The following is a 15,847-nucleotide window of genomic DNA, read 5'->3' as shown; positions in this document are numbered from 1 at the left end:
CTAAACTCTGATAATTTGGGCTTGATTATCTAGAATATTGTACCTTCTGTAGGCATTTACACCTGTACTCACAGAATGTAAAACAGGACCATTTTGTTTGGTAGCATATTACACCTACTTTGCACAGGTGCAAAAGCAGTGAAGAACTAGGCCCCAAATGGCCTCAGAATTCTGCAAACAATGTAAGTGTCTACAACTTAAAGGTGCAGTTCATGGAAACAAAAGATACCTTGGTTTCATAGCTAAATATGCCACAAAGACCAAAAAGGAACTAAAATATTTATTTAGCATGGTAAAGTGGAGGTTAACTGGAGTTAAATGACAAAAGATTAATTTTTAGATGAGTTATTAGCTAAAGCTTCCTGATTCTAAAAATCTACTGGGATTATCTGTTGAATAATCTCCTGAGATAAATCACTTTGTGATATTCAAAACTAGACTGGACAAAACACTAGTAAGTATACAACAGGCAACAATCCTGTATTTTTTGTGAGATGCACTAGCTTACTTCTTAGGACTTTGCCATATCTAGATTCTATAATTCTATGAATTCTGCTATAATGCCCCTTTACATTATTTTGGGGCCTAATGTGTTCCAAAATGCACTTCTGGTGAATAGGAGTAGTCGTGGACTACCCCTGCTGATCTGGGCAGGGGAAAGCCATTTCTCCATAAAGATACCAGAATGAGGAGGAGGTGCAAGCTACTGGGCAAGGTGTGTGGGGGGAATGTTATTGTGCAGGGGGGGCAAGGATCCTATGGTTGCAGGAGTTTTATTGAAATAGATTCCTGGAATCTATTGGGGGGCAGGGGATGGTCTCATTTAGCAGAATGTCAGAAAGGATAGGTGACTTACTTCTCTGAAGATGTGAGCAGTGGACTGGTTCAGCTCAAAAAACTTCAAAAACAGACTCCAAGGAGAGACTGCTGAGCTGGAATTGATATGCAAACTAGATACAATCAACTCAGGATTGAATAAGGACTGGGAATGGCTGAGCCATTACAAACATTGAATCTATCTCCCCTTGCAAGTATTCTCACACTTCTTATCAAACTGTCTGTACTAGGCTATCTTGATTATCACTTCAAAAGTTTTTTTCTCTTACTTAATTGGCCTCTCAGAGTTGGTAAGACAACTCCCACCTGTTTATGCTCTCTGTATGTGTGTATATATATCTCCTCAATATATGTTCCACTCTATATGCATCCGAAGAAGTGGGCTGCAGTCCATGAAAGCTTATGCTCTAATAAATTTGTTAGTCTCTAAGGTGCCACAAGTACTCCTGTTCTTTCTGCGGATACAGACTAACAACAGGCTGCTACTCTAAAATTCCTCACTTTAAACCTTTACCTTGGCTTATCTTTGCCATTCACCATCACTTCAGCTACTGCATGATCTTTATCTCAATGACTTGCAATTCTACCTATTCACTCCTGACCTGTCTCCCTCATTCAAATCCCATATCTTATTTTATCTCTCACTCCTCCTGGATACCTTGGTATCAGCTTACATTTACCTGGGTCGAAGCTCAACTCCCAAACCCTTCCCATATTCTCCATTATCTCTCACTGTTGACAACACAACCATCCTCTGTGTCATAACCATTCAAGCCCATAACCTCGGAGTCTTTTTTTGCATCTTCTCTTTCCCTTGATTGTCTGTACCCAAACTTTTTGCCACTTTTTGCTCACTGATGTTCCTATAAACCAGATCTTTTCATTCTCTCCACACAGTTAGAACTTTTGGCCAAATTCTCAGTATTGCCAGTCTTGTTTACTGCAGCTTTCCCTTCTCCAGCGTCCTTATTGCCCCTTCCAGTGCATTTGAAAGACAGCTACAAAGAACATTTTTCTTGCCAAATGTTCTGACTGTGTCACTCGTAAGACCTTTTGACACTCTCATCTGGCTCCCCTTTTTCATAACCACATATTCAAGTTTCTTTCCCTCACCCTCAAAGCCCTTACCAGCTATACTCCTCCTTACCTATCCATTCTTGTGTCTTGTGAGGTTACTCTATCATCTCTTCTCCAGAAATTATGCCAGCTTTGATTTCCCACTGGCCTGCTTCTTCCACAATATCTTTGCACCTTCTTTAACATTGTTACATAGTCATAATTTACCTGCCTTGAACTTATGGCATTATTCTTTCACAATACATACCCCAACCTCCTTCATCTCTATCCTCAAAACCACTTCAACCATGATGCCTACAACAAAATTTGCCAATTAGTCATGGATAGTTTGAGGGGAATTTAGATGTAGCTGGTGTGTGTTTGCTAAATAGCATTTTTAAAAAACCAAGAACAAACAAGTATACATTATAATGTATAGTAACATTTAATATACTTTGCTTGTAACCATTTGTACTTGTTTGATATGAACGTTATTTGTTATCTGTAACCAGAGTCCTTTGAGATGGGCATCTCTGTATTCCCATTCGTGGGATCAAGGTGCCTGCACATGAGCTTCTGGAATCTGGAAAGCACTGTTCTCTGGACTACTTGCCCCTTCCTCTCTCTCCCATCCTGGAGAGTTCTGAAGGCATAAAAGGAGCCTCAACCACCTCTCACTTTCTTGGTGACCCAGTGAAGGTGCAATGAGCTCAGATTGCACATGGTGTCCTTGACACTATCCTCAGGTGTTCGTTGTCCTCTCCCTTCTTCTGCCCTTTAGAGACAGATTTTGTTTATAGTTAGCTCATCGGTTAGTCAGTTTTTTCTTTTAAAATATGTGAGGAGATGCCCAACCAGCCTGCTCATTGTCTGGATTCTCAAGAATGGGAGAACGGCCTTGTGCACCCCTACTAATGGGGGAGTCCCATTGAATTAATCCAGCACTAAGTAAGTTCTTTGGAGCAGGGTCTAGGTCTTCCTGTGTATATGGACAATGCTTAACACATCGTGAATGTTACCAGAATACAGATGAATTCACTGACAAAAAATGTCATTAATGCAGAGTTATAGTTTGTCCAGTGGTATCTTGAGCCCTTTCAGAGCATCAAGTTCAGCAAAAGTCACACCTCTGAAAACCAGGAAATAAAGAGTTAAAATACAGAGTTAGGGGACACCCCTGCCTCCTGAGGCTGGCTCACACATTGGTGCAGGGATCTCCCAGATCCTGGCTCACATTATTCCTTGCAAAGTGGAACTGCTTCAGTATGAGCAAGAAATCCATACTAGACACCCCTATACCCTAGCAGTAAGGGCACTCTCCTGGGAGGTGGGATATCTGAGTTCCAGTCCTTTCTCCACATTAGGCAAAGGTGGCCTCCGACCAGCCAGGTGAGTGTGCTAACCACTGGACTATTGGCACCACCACTTCCTCCTACAGTTTTGATTTGTGCAGGGCCTGATCCAGTAGGCATACTCTCAGGTGGCCTGAAAATACCTTGTCTGTGAATCCTGAAGGGGCTTAGGCATGAGCTTGACACAGGGCATCAGGATTCAGGCAGCTATGCCCAGGCCCAGTAGTAGATTTGTAAGCACCTGGAGGACTTTACTGGCTGAAACTTAGGGATCAACAGGGCTGAATGGCAGCTGAGCGGGGGTGTTGAGTATCTAAATTTTGGATTTAGGTGCCTAAAATGGCAGTGCAGCATTTAAATCCCTTTGTCGATCTAGTCCTTAGTGATAGCTCAGTGTGTGAATACTATAATACGTATAAAAGGAAGAGGGAGAAAGATGGGGAGAGGAAGGAATAAAAAGTACGTAAAAAAATAAAAATAGCAAAGCATGATATGAATGGCAGGGGATACAGAACAAACTGTAAACACATGAAATGAAGGATTAGATTTATTTTTTCTAAACCAATTCCTAAAAAACTCCACACAAAAAACAAAACCAAAAAAACCTGAAACAGAAACCTCTGGATGCCAAAACAGTAGTAATACCTACTGAGCTAAAGGAGGTCAGCAGGTGTCCTATTTCAGGCCTGTGAGCAAGCCTGGTGTACAAAAGATAAGCATGTGCCGTAGACTGGTTTTTTTCCTTGGCAGTCTTTACCATCTGTACTGTCTTATGGAGAAATGAATCCAGGCACGCACACAGAAACAAGTCCAACACTATTTTACTGTCAGAGTTCCAGCAGTTTGCTTCCCACTCTACAGCAACTCTTGCACTACCTATCTATTCCTGCCAGCATTACTGGGATTTCCAAGGCAATGAGGGACAGTTGATTTAGAGAGGTACGTTATTATATCTTGTAAATTCTGATCAATCTCAGGCCTGCTTTGCTTTTAAAACCAGAAGAGATCAGCGCTACAGCTGTCCACCTGTCCAGTATAAGTGGTATCCAACTATTGGCTCTTCAGTGTCAATGTACTATAACTCTATCTAATCAGGATAGCACAGCACATCATCATTGTGGTATGCCAATTCAGGAAACCTCAAAATGTAGATATTTATGCATAAAAGTTCTTATATATCTGTTATATATTGTCTGAGTTTGTTAAGCCACAGACTTAAAAATGTTATAAACCGATGTATGGGGCAGAAGTTGAAAAGTTAAGAAGATGAATTTGTTATAGTAAAATATTGCTGAGCAATGCTTAACAAGATTGGGCAATCTGCGCTCTATAGGAAGTATAAAACTGTGACGAGGTGCAGAGACCCCAAAATGGGCAACAAGGGATTATTCTGGGCCCAGCCAGCCCTGCCACACCTGCAGCAAATGCTCCATCTGGTGAAGGAATTAAAAGATAGGGAAACAGATCATTTGGGTGGCAGAGCTGGAAGAGCAGACCTGCAGTCCACTACTCCAGCAGTGTAACACAGAGCAGAGGGAAGGCTGAAGTCTCTGATACAACTGCCACAAAGGTGCTGTCCCTGAGGGAAGGGAAGACCACTGCAGAAATGGTCAGAGAGGGAAGTATTGCCCTCTCCCCTGCATCTGGACGTTGGTAATCCCTCTTATTTTCTTGATTAGGCCTCTCCCAGCAGGGGAAAGCCTTGGACTAGGCTGATGCAGGGGGAGGGGAAAATAGGAAGTGATCCAGGGAGGGCAGCCTTAAGCAGCCTTGGTTGCCAGACCACTGGTAGCCCAAAGATCCCTGGGTTGGATCCTAGTGGAGTGGGAGGGCCTGGGGTCCCCTACCAATACCCCCCTGCTGGTCATGGGTTGTGGCCTGACCACTAGGCCATGCTTCCTAACCAACCCTTGAGTAAGAACCATTACAACAACTCTGTTGTATGATATTTAGCTTTCCAGATCTCACTTCACTGTTTGCCATAATTGTAAGTAGAATCACTTGTATCAATGAGAATTATTTTGATACTGCAGTTCATCCTAGGTGTAGATATTTGTGTGTGCACCTTGCTATTTACTTCAGGGCTATGGACCTTATTCGGTTAACCCTTACTCATGGTAGTAATTCCATTCACCTCCATAGGGCTGCTTGAATGAGTAAGGTAATCAGGATCTGGTTCAAAATCAGTCAAAAGAGTGATGTGGGAATTCTTAGGGCCCAATTTAACTAATTATAATTTTGTTAATTTCAATCCAAATGACTTCAAAGAAGCCAAAGCATGAGCTCTGCTTTCAGGATTATATAAATGGTAGCGTTAATGTTCTAAAAGCCAGGAATTTTATCCCAATGCAACTAAAGCAGATCAAATACTTTTAATAAATGCTTTATTTATTTGTGTAGGTAACTTAAGAATGAATGAAAAAAACTCTAATTGAATATAACAAGAACAGGATTAGGCCTCAGTGTTGCTTAACTTTAAATGTTAAGCATGTGCTAAAAGTCTCATCAAAATCTAAGGGATTTAGGCAAGTGATTAAAGTTTAAACACATTTTTAAAAGTGCTTTACTGAATAGTGATGGTTTCATGAATCAGGGCCTAATAGACTAAGATATCTCACTTTTTATGTAAGCTAATTAATTTTCTCCTGTTATCTTTTCATTGTCATTTCTGAAGTGTGTATATTGTCATTCTCACCTATTTTAGATTAAATGGTGGTATCATTTTTTTTTAAATCAATATTGCTTTTTTGGACTTATCTGTGCTCTCATAATACCTTGCTGCGCAAAATATATCACAATGGTCACAATAGAGCTCTCTTTAATCTTTACATTGGGTTACGTCTTTGATAGTCTTTTAACTGAGGCTATAGTATATTAACTTTCAGCTGAGTCAAGATAAAAGATATCTTTGAGAGAAATTTTCCTTCTTTGTTAGTCAGCTTTCTTAGCTATTAATAACAAACAATATATGAACTGTCTTTCCTTATAAACAATGTAGATCACAGAGAACTAACACAACCACATTTTTCAGCACGGGGTTAATGTGTATGTTATATTGACAGAACTTCACATTATGTCCCTTAACAGAAGGTGGCCCTTAAAAAAGGTCAGAATGGGGGGAGGGGGAATAAAACCAGACATTAAACTCTTAAGATTTAGATTAATATCAAAGACCAGCACTGGGCACAGTTCTGTAAAGTCTTACTCATTTGATTATGTATAGCTCATATAAGTAGCCCCCTTGAATTCAAGAATGGTATAAGACCTGAAGCACAAGAGTAAATATCCCTTTCAAAATGTTTGTCAGTATGATATCTCTAGATACCTTTATCCATATAATGTCTAATCATTTTCTGACTCTTGTTCAACTTTTTGACCTCAACAACTTTGTGTGTGTCAATGACTTCCACAGGTCAATTACACATTTTACTAAACAAAAATTCCTTTTATTGGTTTTGAATTTCTTACTTTTAATTTCATTGAATATCTTCTTATTCAGTATTATGAGATTGGGAGAACTCACACTAGGAAAGAGTACAAGTGTGAGTAAAACTTTGCAGGATTAGGCCTTTATTTGTTAATATTTAGCGGTCAGTTCAGACACTATAACTATATTACTCATGTAAAGAAACAAGGATTAATGATTTTACGCTTATTTTAACTATGAACAAATTTCAGACGTGTTTTACCCTGAAAAGTTATGAAGTTCATCTCCTGGTCTCCCTTGTTTTTAAAAAATATGGTTTCTCCCCTCCATATCAAACCTTCTGATTGAAGAACTGGATTTGGATCAAATTGCTTTGGAAAGGAGAGTCCAGCTGTTCAGAAAGCAGCCTGTGGAAGCTGGGAAAGGTCACCTTCTTCCAGCTTCTGGGTACAGTTGTTAAAAATGGGCACCTCAAGTATTCAGAGGTTGATTTTTTTCCCCGCCTCCCTCTCCCCCCCCCCCCCGCCCCCGCAAAAAGATGCCAAGTGCCTTCAGCTATCGTTGACTTAAATTGGAGCTGCAAGTAAATGGGATAATTATTAGCAGCACTTCTGAAAATCAGTGACTGAATTTTATAACACATTTGGATTTTAACCTGAAATACAGAGTTGTTCTTATAGCTCTTTGGCAGAGTGAATGCTGCATTTGTTCCTTTTTGGGGTATCTTTCTCTTGCAGTCATAAATATTCTGTAGTGTATCCATTTTCTCCAACTTTCTTGTAAGTTACTCTCCAAACTAAGTGTTTTTATAATAAATATGCATTATTGTTGATATGAATACATCTGAACCATGTGTTTGCACAGCTATATTATTCACACACACATGCCATGGACTATATTGGTCCTTGCTTCAGCTTCTTTGCACAATTCCAATTGTGCAAAGTGGCCATAAAGCTAGCTTAGCCAGTCTCCTGACAATTCTCTTGTCACTACACTTCCCTCTCCTCTATCCCCGAATAAATGTCAGAATGGAATATGTCAGAGGATATGGGGTATGACCAGAGCTGTCCCTTGGGTAGGGCAACCACTCTGGGCCCTGCACTTTGTGGGGGCCCCGTGGGCCAGTGCGATTGGCTGGCATGTTCAGTCCTGGAAGAGACTAATCCATCACTTCTGCCCCGGGTCCCGCATCCCCCTAGGGATGGCCCTGGGTATGGCCAAAGCTAGGGCTTTGCTGTGCTCTGGCAATCCCCCGCTGGTGTAACTTTGGGGGTTGTTTCCACCTGGCACAAGATAGTAGGAGCCCTAAAACACTCCTAATTTGTTCAGGAGCACCTCTGCCTCCCCCTATGGGTCATATCTTGAGTGTAGTTGAACTGGAGCACAAGATTGACCCCGTCTTTATTCAGATTACCAACCTCATCTGGGCGTCTGGTTTTTCCATCACAACAAATTACTAGAGCAACATCTTCCATGTCTGCTGAGATAGGATGCTAATGCCTGCATGTTACATACATTGTAATTCATTTAATGTGTACTTCATCATGTTGAACAGTAACATTATTTTTAAAAGAGAAGAAAAATCAGACACATCCTTATCAGCAACAACTCTCACTCAGCACAATAATGGATTTATATCCATGCCTCTTGAAACAACTGGACCATATGCACTAGTAAATTATATTATACCAGGAAAGCACCTTATTGTCACAAACAGTTTTACTAAAGAAGACTTTGAGGCCATTCTATACTGATACCCCCTATGGCCTGTATTTCAAGTGCAGACAAATAAACAAAACTTGAGAAGAAACTTAATGGTAGGCTTTGGTTCTTCTACCAAATCTACTTCAATTTTTTTTTAAACAGATAATCACTAATTCATTTACTGGAACTCAACTGCGGTTGCAAATTAAACCAGTAACCTAGAAATATAATCACAAATAGCAGGACCGGAAAAATGCCAAATTAATACTGAGCATGAATGTCTTCTATTAATATGGTATAAAAATAACTTTGGGATTGCATCTCAGTTAAATATCTTTTCTTTCCAGATATGATACTAAATTAAAAGCTAGAATTTGTTTAAAGTAGAAAACATACAGAACAGGGCATAAAGTTAGTCTTAAAACACAATATGTCATCTCTCAATGTTAAGTACTTAAATGGCATCCATGTTCATAGTACTGGAGCACTTCCAAATATTTTATTGTATTTATTCTCACAAAACCTCTGTTAGGTAGAGAAGTATTGTAATACTCATGTTTACGATTGAGACACAGAGAGCTAAGTGACTTTCCCACGTTCACACTGGACGTCTATGACAGAGGAGGAAATAGAACCTCAGTCTCTGAAATCTCCGACTAGCACCATAACTACTGGACTTCCACCTTCCTATTTTATGGAATTAAAAAAGCAGGTCATTACAACCTGCCAGAATGGTTTATATTGTATTGCCAAATTTGAAAGAAAGCAGGGGGAAAGATATATTAAATCAACACTGCAGTTGTGGTTGGAGTAATGCACTTACTAAATCTCCAGCTACGGGGTGGGGGGGGATGAGGGGGGGACAGGGGAAGGGGGAGGAAGGAATGGATGAACCCTCCCTTCCCCCAAACCAAATACTGATAAAGTCACTAAGAGAGAGTGAGTCCTCCTGCTAACAGAGGTTTGTGAACATTAAAACAAAGGATTGCACAATGATCGCACTACAGGTTGGCCACCACTCCACAGAGCACAAACCTGCTCCCTGGCAGTGGAGGAACCCTACATTGTCTGTAATTGGTGAATATTAAGGAATGAATGGCTAATGATCCTTAGCTCCAGGTGAACAAAACTCTCCCGAAGCAGTGTAGTCCTACAAGTTCATGCCAATATTTCCTCATGCTTTTTTCAGCAGTTGCACAGGATGTGAAGGTGTCCTTCAGCCCAGATAGATGTCACTCTCTGCGTCCCTGCTGTGCCAAGATGTGTACATGTACGACATCCCTGATTTCCCTTGCCCGCAGGGAATCATGACCAGTGTGCACATGGATGTGATCTAGCTGCCTGTACAGAGTCTGTAAACAGACCTGTCTGGTGCCCAGTCTGGATGGAAGCACTCTCCTTTACCCATAAAAATGGTCTGCAGGATGCATCATATGATGATTATATTAATGGCATTTGTTATATTGGCATCCAAATGGGTGCACAGGCAGTGCCAATGAGTTTTCAGTCTACTGAGAGTGCACTCCATGACCATTCTGCAGCTACAGAATTTGTTGCTGAATTCTCTTTTTTCCAGGTCATTGATGTTGGGGTATGAGTTCAGCCACATTAGGAGTGGTTATGCAGGGTCCCCTAAAATAACTGTTGGGACAGAAACACAGTAAAGAATCACATTGTTTCTGGGGAATAGAGACCCTTCTTACCCCCTGCTAGTACAATCCTGATCTCCTCAGCACCCTGGCAGTGTTTCCCACATCACTGTTCATGTATCTTCCTCTCTGTCCACCACACCTTGCAGAATGAGTGGATAGTAACTTTTTCAGTTCACATACTCATTCCCTTTGTTGGGCAAAGTGTTGGGATGTGGGTGCCATCAATGCCCCTGCACAATTTGGAGACCCCAACCTCTGAAATCCAGTTATAATTTCCAGTACTTGAGTTATACCCGGGCAACTACCCGTAGGTAGATTGAGGTTAATTGCCTTGCAAACATGCACAATCATGATCCTGAAAGTGCACTTTCCAATCCCAAAATGTTATGCAGCTGACTGATAGCTGTCTGATGGTGTCAGCTTCTACAGATCAACAACCATTCACTTCTGTACAGGGCCGGTTCCAGACACCAGCCGAGCAAGCTGGTGCTTGGGGTGGCAGCTTGTAGGAGGCGGCATTCCGCCCAATCCTAGGGCGGCACGGCCGCTTTTTTTTTGCTGTTGTTCCGCTCTGGCTGCCCTGTAGGGGGCAGCGGCGTGGAGGACGGGAGCGCCCTGCAGCAAGCCCGGCAGGTCAGCCCGCCTCCTTCCCTCCCAGCCGACAGGAGTGGTGCGGAGCCCTCCCGGCAGGGGGCATGGTGGGAGGGGCCGCGTGGCAGCGCCCCACTGAAGCCCTGGCCACCCCCCTTCTCTCTCTCCCCCCGCTCCCTCCCCCTCCCCCCTGCTAGCCAGGGCACATCTGCAGGGCAAGGAGTCCCCCTGCACCCTAGCTCCGGCCGCACCACAGGGTTTTTTTTTGTTTGTTTTTTGTTTTGCTTTTCTGCTCTGGCTGCCGCGTGTTTTGTTTTGTTTTGTTTTTTCGCTTGGGGTGGCCAGAAAGCCAGAGCCGGCCTTGCTTCTGTACCAGTACGGTTTTCCTGAATCAAGTGTTCAGAACTGAAAGTGTTGTTCAAGCTCCTTACAGCGCTCAATGAAGGTCTAGCTCCTCTTTCTGTAGTTCTGAAGCCACTGCTGGTCATCCCACTTTTCCAGAGCAGTGTGATTCCATCACACTAGTCTTGTTCTCCTGAACCAGAAGTGACAGTCCACCTATAGGTATACCTTGACAATACCAGCATTCAAAAGACCTGTACCATTGGACCTGAATGTATTGTTATTTGCCCTTACAGTCAGCCACCTTCTGCATGTCAGAAAGTTCTTCCTGGAATCCATCCTGTTTCTCACCAATTGCCTACTCCACTGCATAACATTTGTCCCTCAATAAGGAGCAGGAGAAGAACCACATCATAATTCATTTACTCCTAGTTTGGCAGGAGAAAGAGGTGAGCAGAAAATGTCTTTGGCAAATATGTAAAGGTGGGTACCAATAACACACAGCAGGTCAATTCTTATAATCTCTTCTCTGCAGCACAGAACACTGGGATACCGCCCCTGAAACGGAAGCACTAATGTCGCATAATAAAAGAGGCCATATGGACATATGTGTTTGCATGTAACACAACATTATACCCATCTCCAGCACAGCATATAGGGACATTCAGCATGGGCATGGGAAACATGTGTGAGCATGTACACAGTCAACTAACCGAGTACATGACAAGTGAAGACATAGCCTAACATACTACTAATCACTCACTTTACTAGGATAATACTTATGAGTGTTGGCTGAAATGCATATGTTCTGAGACTGTTAATAAAACTTTATTAAATATATATAGTCAGTGATTTTTTTTCTTTCCTCACTGTGATCTTCTTATATAATCTGCCAATCTGGTTAAATTATTTTTGAAAAGTTACCTTGGCTGATGGTTTTTTTCCCAATTATATAATAATATTTTTAGCTCTAAAATAACAGCACATTTATTAGTTTCTTCACAGTTACTTTAACAGCTGCTTCATCTAGCCCTATATTTTAATCCCCCTCTTTAATGAGTAGTCTAGTTATCCTCTCCTCAAAATTAAAAGTATTTGGTGGTATTCACTGTATTTGAGAGACTCAGTTTCAATAGATTGTATTAAAATTCTGCTGACTCCTCCATCGTAGCTTTGTTTTCCTCTGAATACTGTGCATGCTCTAGGGAACCTTGTGGTTGCCTGAGCAGAGCACCTGGACAGCTGTGGAATCGACACTTCTGAAAACAAACAAGATTTGTTTCACACACTGAATCTGTTTTCTCCTGATATTTCAGAACTGTGAAGGAATTTAATTTCACACACCAATAGAATGGTTTCTGAAATGTATTTTTATACAGTGAGTTTATAAGGAAGTTACTGATTCAAGAAAGCTAAGGAAAGGGAAGTCAGTTGTGAATTGTCAGGATTGCCATCGCCCATTTTCTGGGCAGAGTTTTTATGGTATCAAAGAATGTAAAGAACACAACAATCTTCTATAAACTAGCAGAGAACATCCCTCATTCCACAGCGACAACATATTTGACAGTTATTGGAACTGTAAAATCTATGGAACCATTCTCAGCAAATCTTGGGAATATTAAAAAAAAAAAAGTAAAGATAAGACGTTCTGGAAAAAAAACGTGGAAGGAAAATATTTAAAAAAATAAAATTTTCTTGTGTTTTAAATCATTTTCTGTAATTTTATACATAAAGTCTTCAATGACCGAACAAAGAAAAACAAAAGAAGAAAACCCAATGACAATAACCCTCTCCCCCCGCTTCCTCCCCCCCACCAAAACAAAATTTGGTGAGATACTTTTTACCTAATATAAAAATACCAGGGTCTTTGGTCTTCAAAATTGGTTAAGAAATGAAAACTCAGAAGGCAAGATATTCTGATGATGTAATTTGGTATATCTCCATTGACAATGCTGATTAACACCAGATGAGAAACTGAGTCATAGTATTTTGGAGAAATACCATGTGAAAATAAAGCAAAATTATTAACAAGTAAATGTTTTTCTTGATCTTAAAAATAGAATGAGAGTAATTTCCTATCTAAGCTGCTTATGTGCCCCCTATTAACCATGTGGCCCATGTAAACACCTCACAATCTTTAAGGCAAAAAGAACAGGTGTACTTGTGGCACCTTAGAGACTAACAAATTTATTAGCGCATAAACTTTCGTGGGCTACTGTCCACTTCTTCGGATGCATAACAGTAGCCCACGAAAGCTTATGCTCTAATAAATTTGTTAGTCTCTAAGGTGCCACAAGTACTCCTGTTCTTTTTGCGGATACAGACTAACACGGCTGCTACTCTAAAATCTTTAAGACATTTATCTTCGCACCACATCACCTCTGTATGAAAGTATTTTCTCCATTTTTACAGATGGTACAAAGAGTCTAACTGACTTTTATCTAAGACTGCACAGGAAGGCTGAAGCAGGAAACTAAACCCTGAGGCCTGGTCTACACTAGGCGTTTATGTCGAAGTTAGCGCCGTTACATCGAATTAACCCTGCACCCGTCCACACCGCAAAGCTATTTAGTTCGACATAGAGGTCTCTTTAATTCGACTTCTGTACTCCTCCCCGACGAGGGGAGTAGCGCTAAATTCGACATGCCCATGTCGAATTAGGCTAGGTGTGGATGGAAATCGACGCTAATAGCTCCGGGAGCTATCCCACAGTGCACCACTCTGTTGACGCTCTGGACAGCAGTACGAGCTCGGATGCTCTGACCAGCCACACAGGAAAAGCCCCGGGAAAATTTGAATTGGAATTCCTTTTCCTGTCTGGCCAGTTTGAATCTCATTTCCTGTCTGGACATCGTGGCGAGCTCAGCACCACTGGCAACGATGCAGAGCTCTCCAGCAGTGATGGCCGTGCAATCTCAGAATAGAAAGAGGGCCCCAGCATGGACTGATCGGGAAGTCTTGGATCTGATCGCTGTGTGGGGCGATGAGTCCGTGCTTTCCGAGCTGCGCTCCAAGAAATGGAATGCAAAGATCTACGAGAAGATCTCTAAAGACATGTCAGAGAGAGGATACAGCCGGGATGCAACGCAGTGCCGCGTGAAAATCAAGGAGCTGAGACAAGGCTACCAGAAGACCAAAGAGGCAAACGGACGCTCCGGATCCCATCCCCAGACATCCCGTTTCTACGAGGCACTGCATTCCATCCTAGGTGCGGCCGCCACCACTACCCCACCACTGACCGTGGACTCTGAGGATGGGATATTGTCCACGGCCGGTTCCTCGGACATGTTAGGGGACGGGGAAGATGAGGAAGGAGATGAGGAGGACGAGGCAGTCGACAGCACTCACAACGCTGATTTCCCCGACAGCCAGGATCTCTTCATCACCCTTACAGAGATCCCCTACCAACCGTCCCCAGCCGTTACCCCAGACACAGAATCTGGGGAAGGATCAGCCAGTAAGTGTTGTAAACATCTAAACATTTATTTTTAACAGAACAGGAATATTAACAATAACAAAAATGGGTTTCTCATGATTAGTTTGCCCTAGGCGCTTAACGGTTCAGTCATGGGCAGTGCAACTATTGAAAAAAAATTTAACAATGTCCGGTTTTGCATGATTGTCCTGCCCAAGCCGCTCTACTGTTTAGTCACTGCTAGTGCAGCTAGAGTAAACTGCGGTCTATATGTCCGGGGATAGAGCAGAAATCCTCCTGTGACATCTCGATGAAGCTCTCCTGGAGGTAATTGGAAAGCCGTTGCATCAGGTTCCTGGGGAGAGCGGCCTTATTGGGTCCTCCGTAGTATGACACGTTGCCGCGCCACGAGACAATCAAGTACTCGGGAATCATTGCTCTGCACAGCAGGGCGGCATACGGCCCTGGTCTTTGGAGGCTTTCCCGGAGCATTCTCTCTTTCTCACTGTCAGAGATCCTCATGAAGGTGATGTCGCTCATGGTGACCTGCTTTGAATTAGGTAGGGGAATGTTAGTGTTGGGACTGCTTGCCCGTTCCTTTACAGAACTGTAACCGCTGGTTTGCAGCCACGCGGTGGAGGCGGGAGAGGGGCAGCCTACAGGGATCGTTCCCGGGGACAGCCGCGAGGGGGTGGGACAGGGGTAGAGTTCCTGCTTGCCGGATTGCTGGCAGCAGGGACTAACATTGCTTTCAATGTGAAATGAGGCCATTTCTAATATTAAAGTTTTAAGCTGCCACAAGTCTACGGCTTACCATGTCTGCCTGCAACAGAAATTCCGTTGTCCTGCCCCACTTCTCAAATGTGCTGTGCAAGACCCCAGGCACTGAATGCGAAGGCCGAGAATTCGACCTTGTGCTGAGTGCGCATGTGATAGGTGCTGTGCATGGTCTTGTTCACAGAGAAAGACTATGTTCTTTGTTCACAACTACATTTATCTTTCTGAGGAATTCACTCCCTTTTTCCCATTCCCACAGCCACATCTGCGACTGTCTCACAACCTAGCCTGGCATCACACTCCCAGAGGCTAGCGCAGATTAGGCGTAGGAAGAAGAGGCCACGGGAGGACATGTTCTCAGAGCTTATGGCCTGCTCCCGAGCCCAGGCAGCACAGCAGACCCAGTGGCGGGAGAACTTGTCCCAAATGCACCAAGCAAACATGGATCGGGAGGAGAGGTGGCGGCAGGAAGACCAGCAGGCGACTCAAACGCTGCTTGGACTACTGAGGGAGCAAACAGACACACTCCGGCGCCTTGTGGATGTTCTGCAGGAACGGAGGCAGGAGGACAGAGCCCCACTGCAGTCTATCTCTAACCGCCCTCCCCCGCCACCAAGTCCCATACCCACCTCACCCAAAGTCCAAAGAAGGAGGGGCGGCAGAGTCCGTGCTAACTCTCACTCCACCCCTGCAG

Source organism: Chrysemys picta, chromosome 5 (genome assembly GCF_011386835.1).
Source record: "Chrysemys picta bellii isolate R12L10 chromosome 5, ASM1138683v2, whole genome shotgun sequence".
Lineage (NCBI taxonomy): Eukaryota > Metazoa > Chordata > Testudines > Emydidae > Chrysemys > Chrysemys picta.
The sequence above is the reverse complement of the archived record's forward strand: the minus strand, read 5'-3'. Positions refer to the sequence as shown.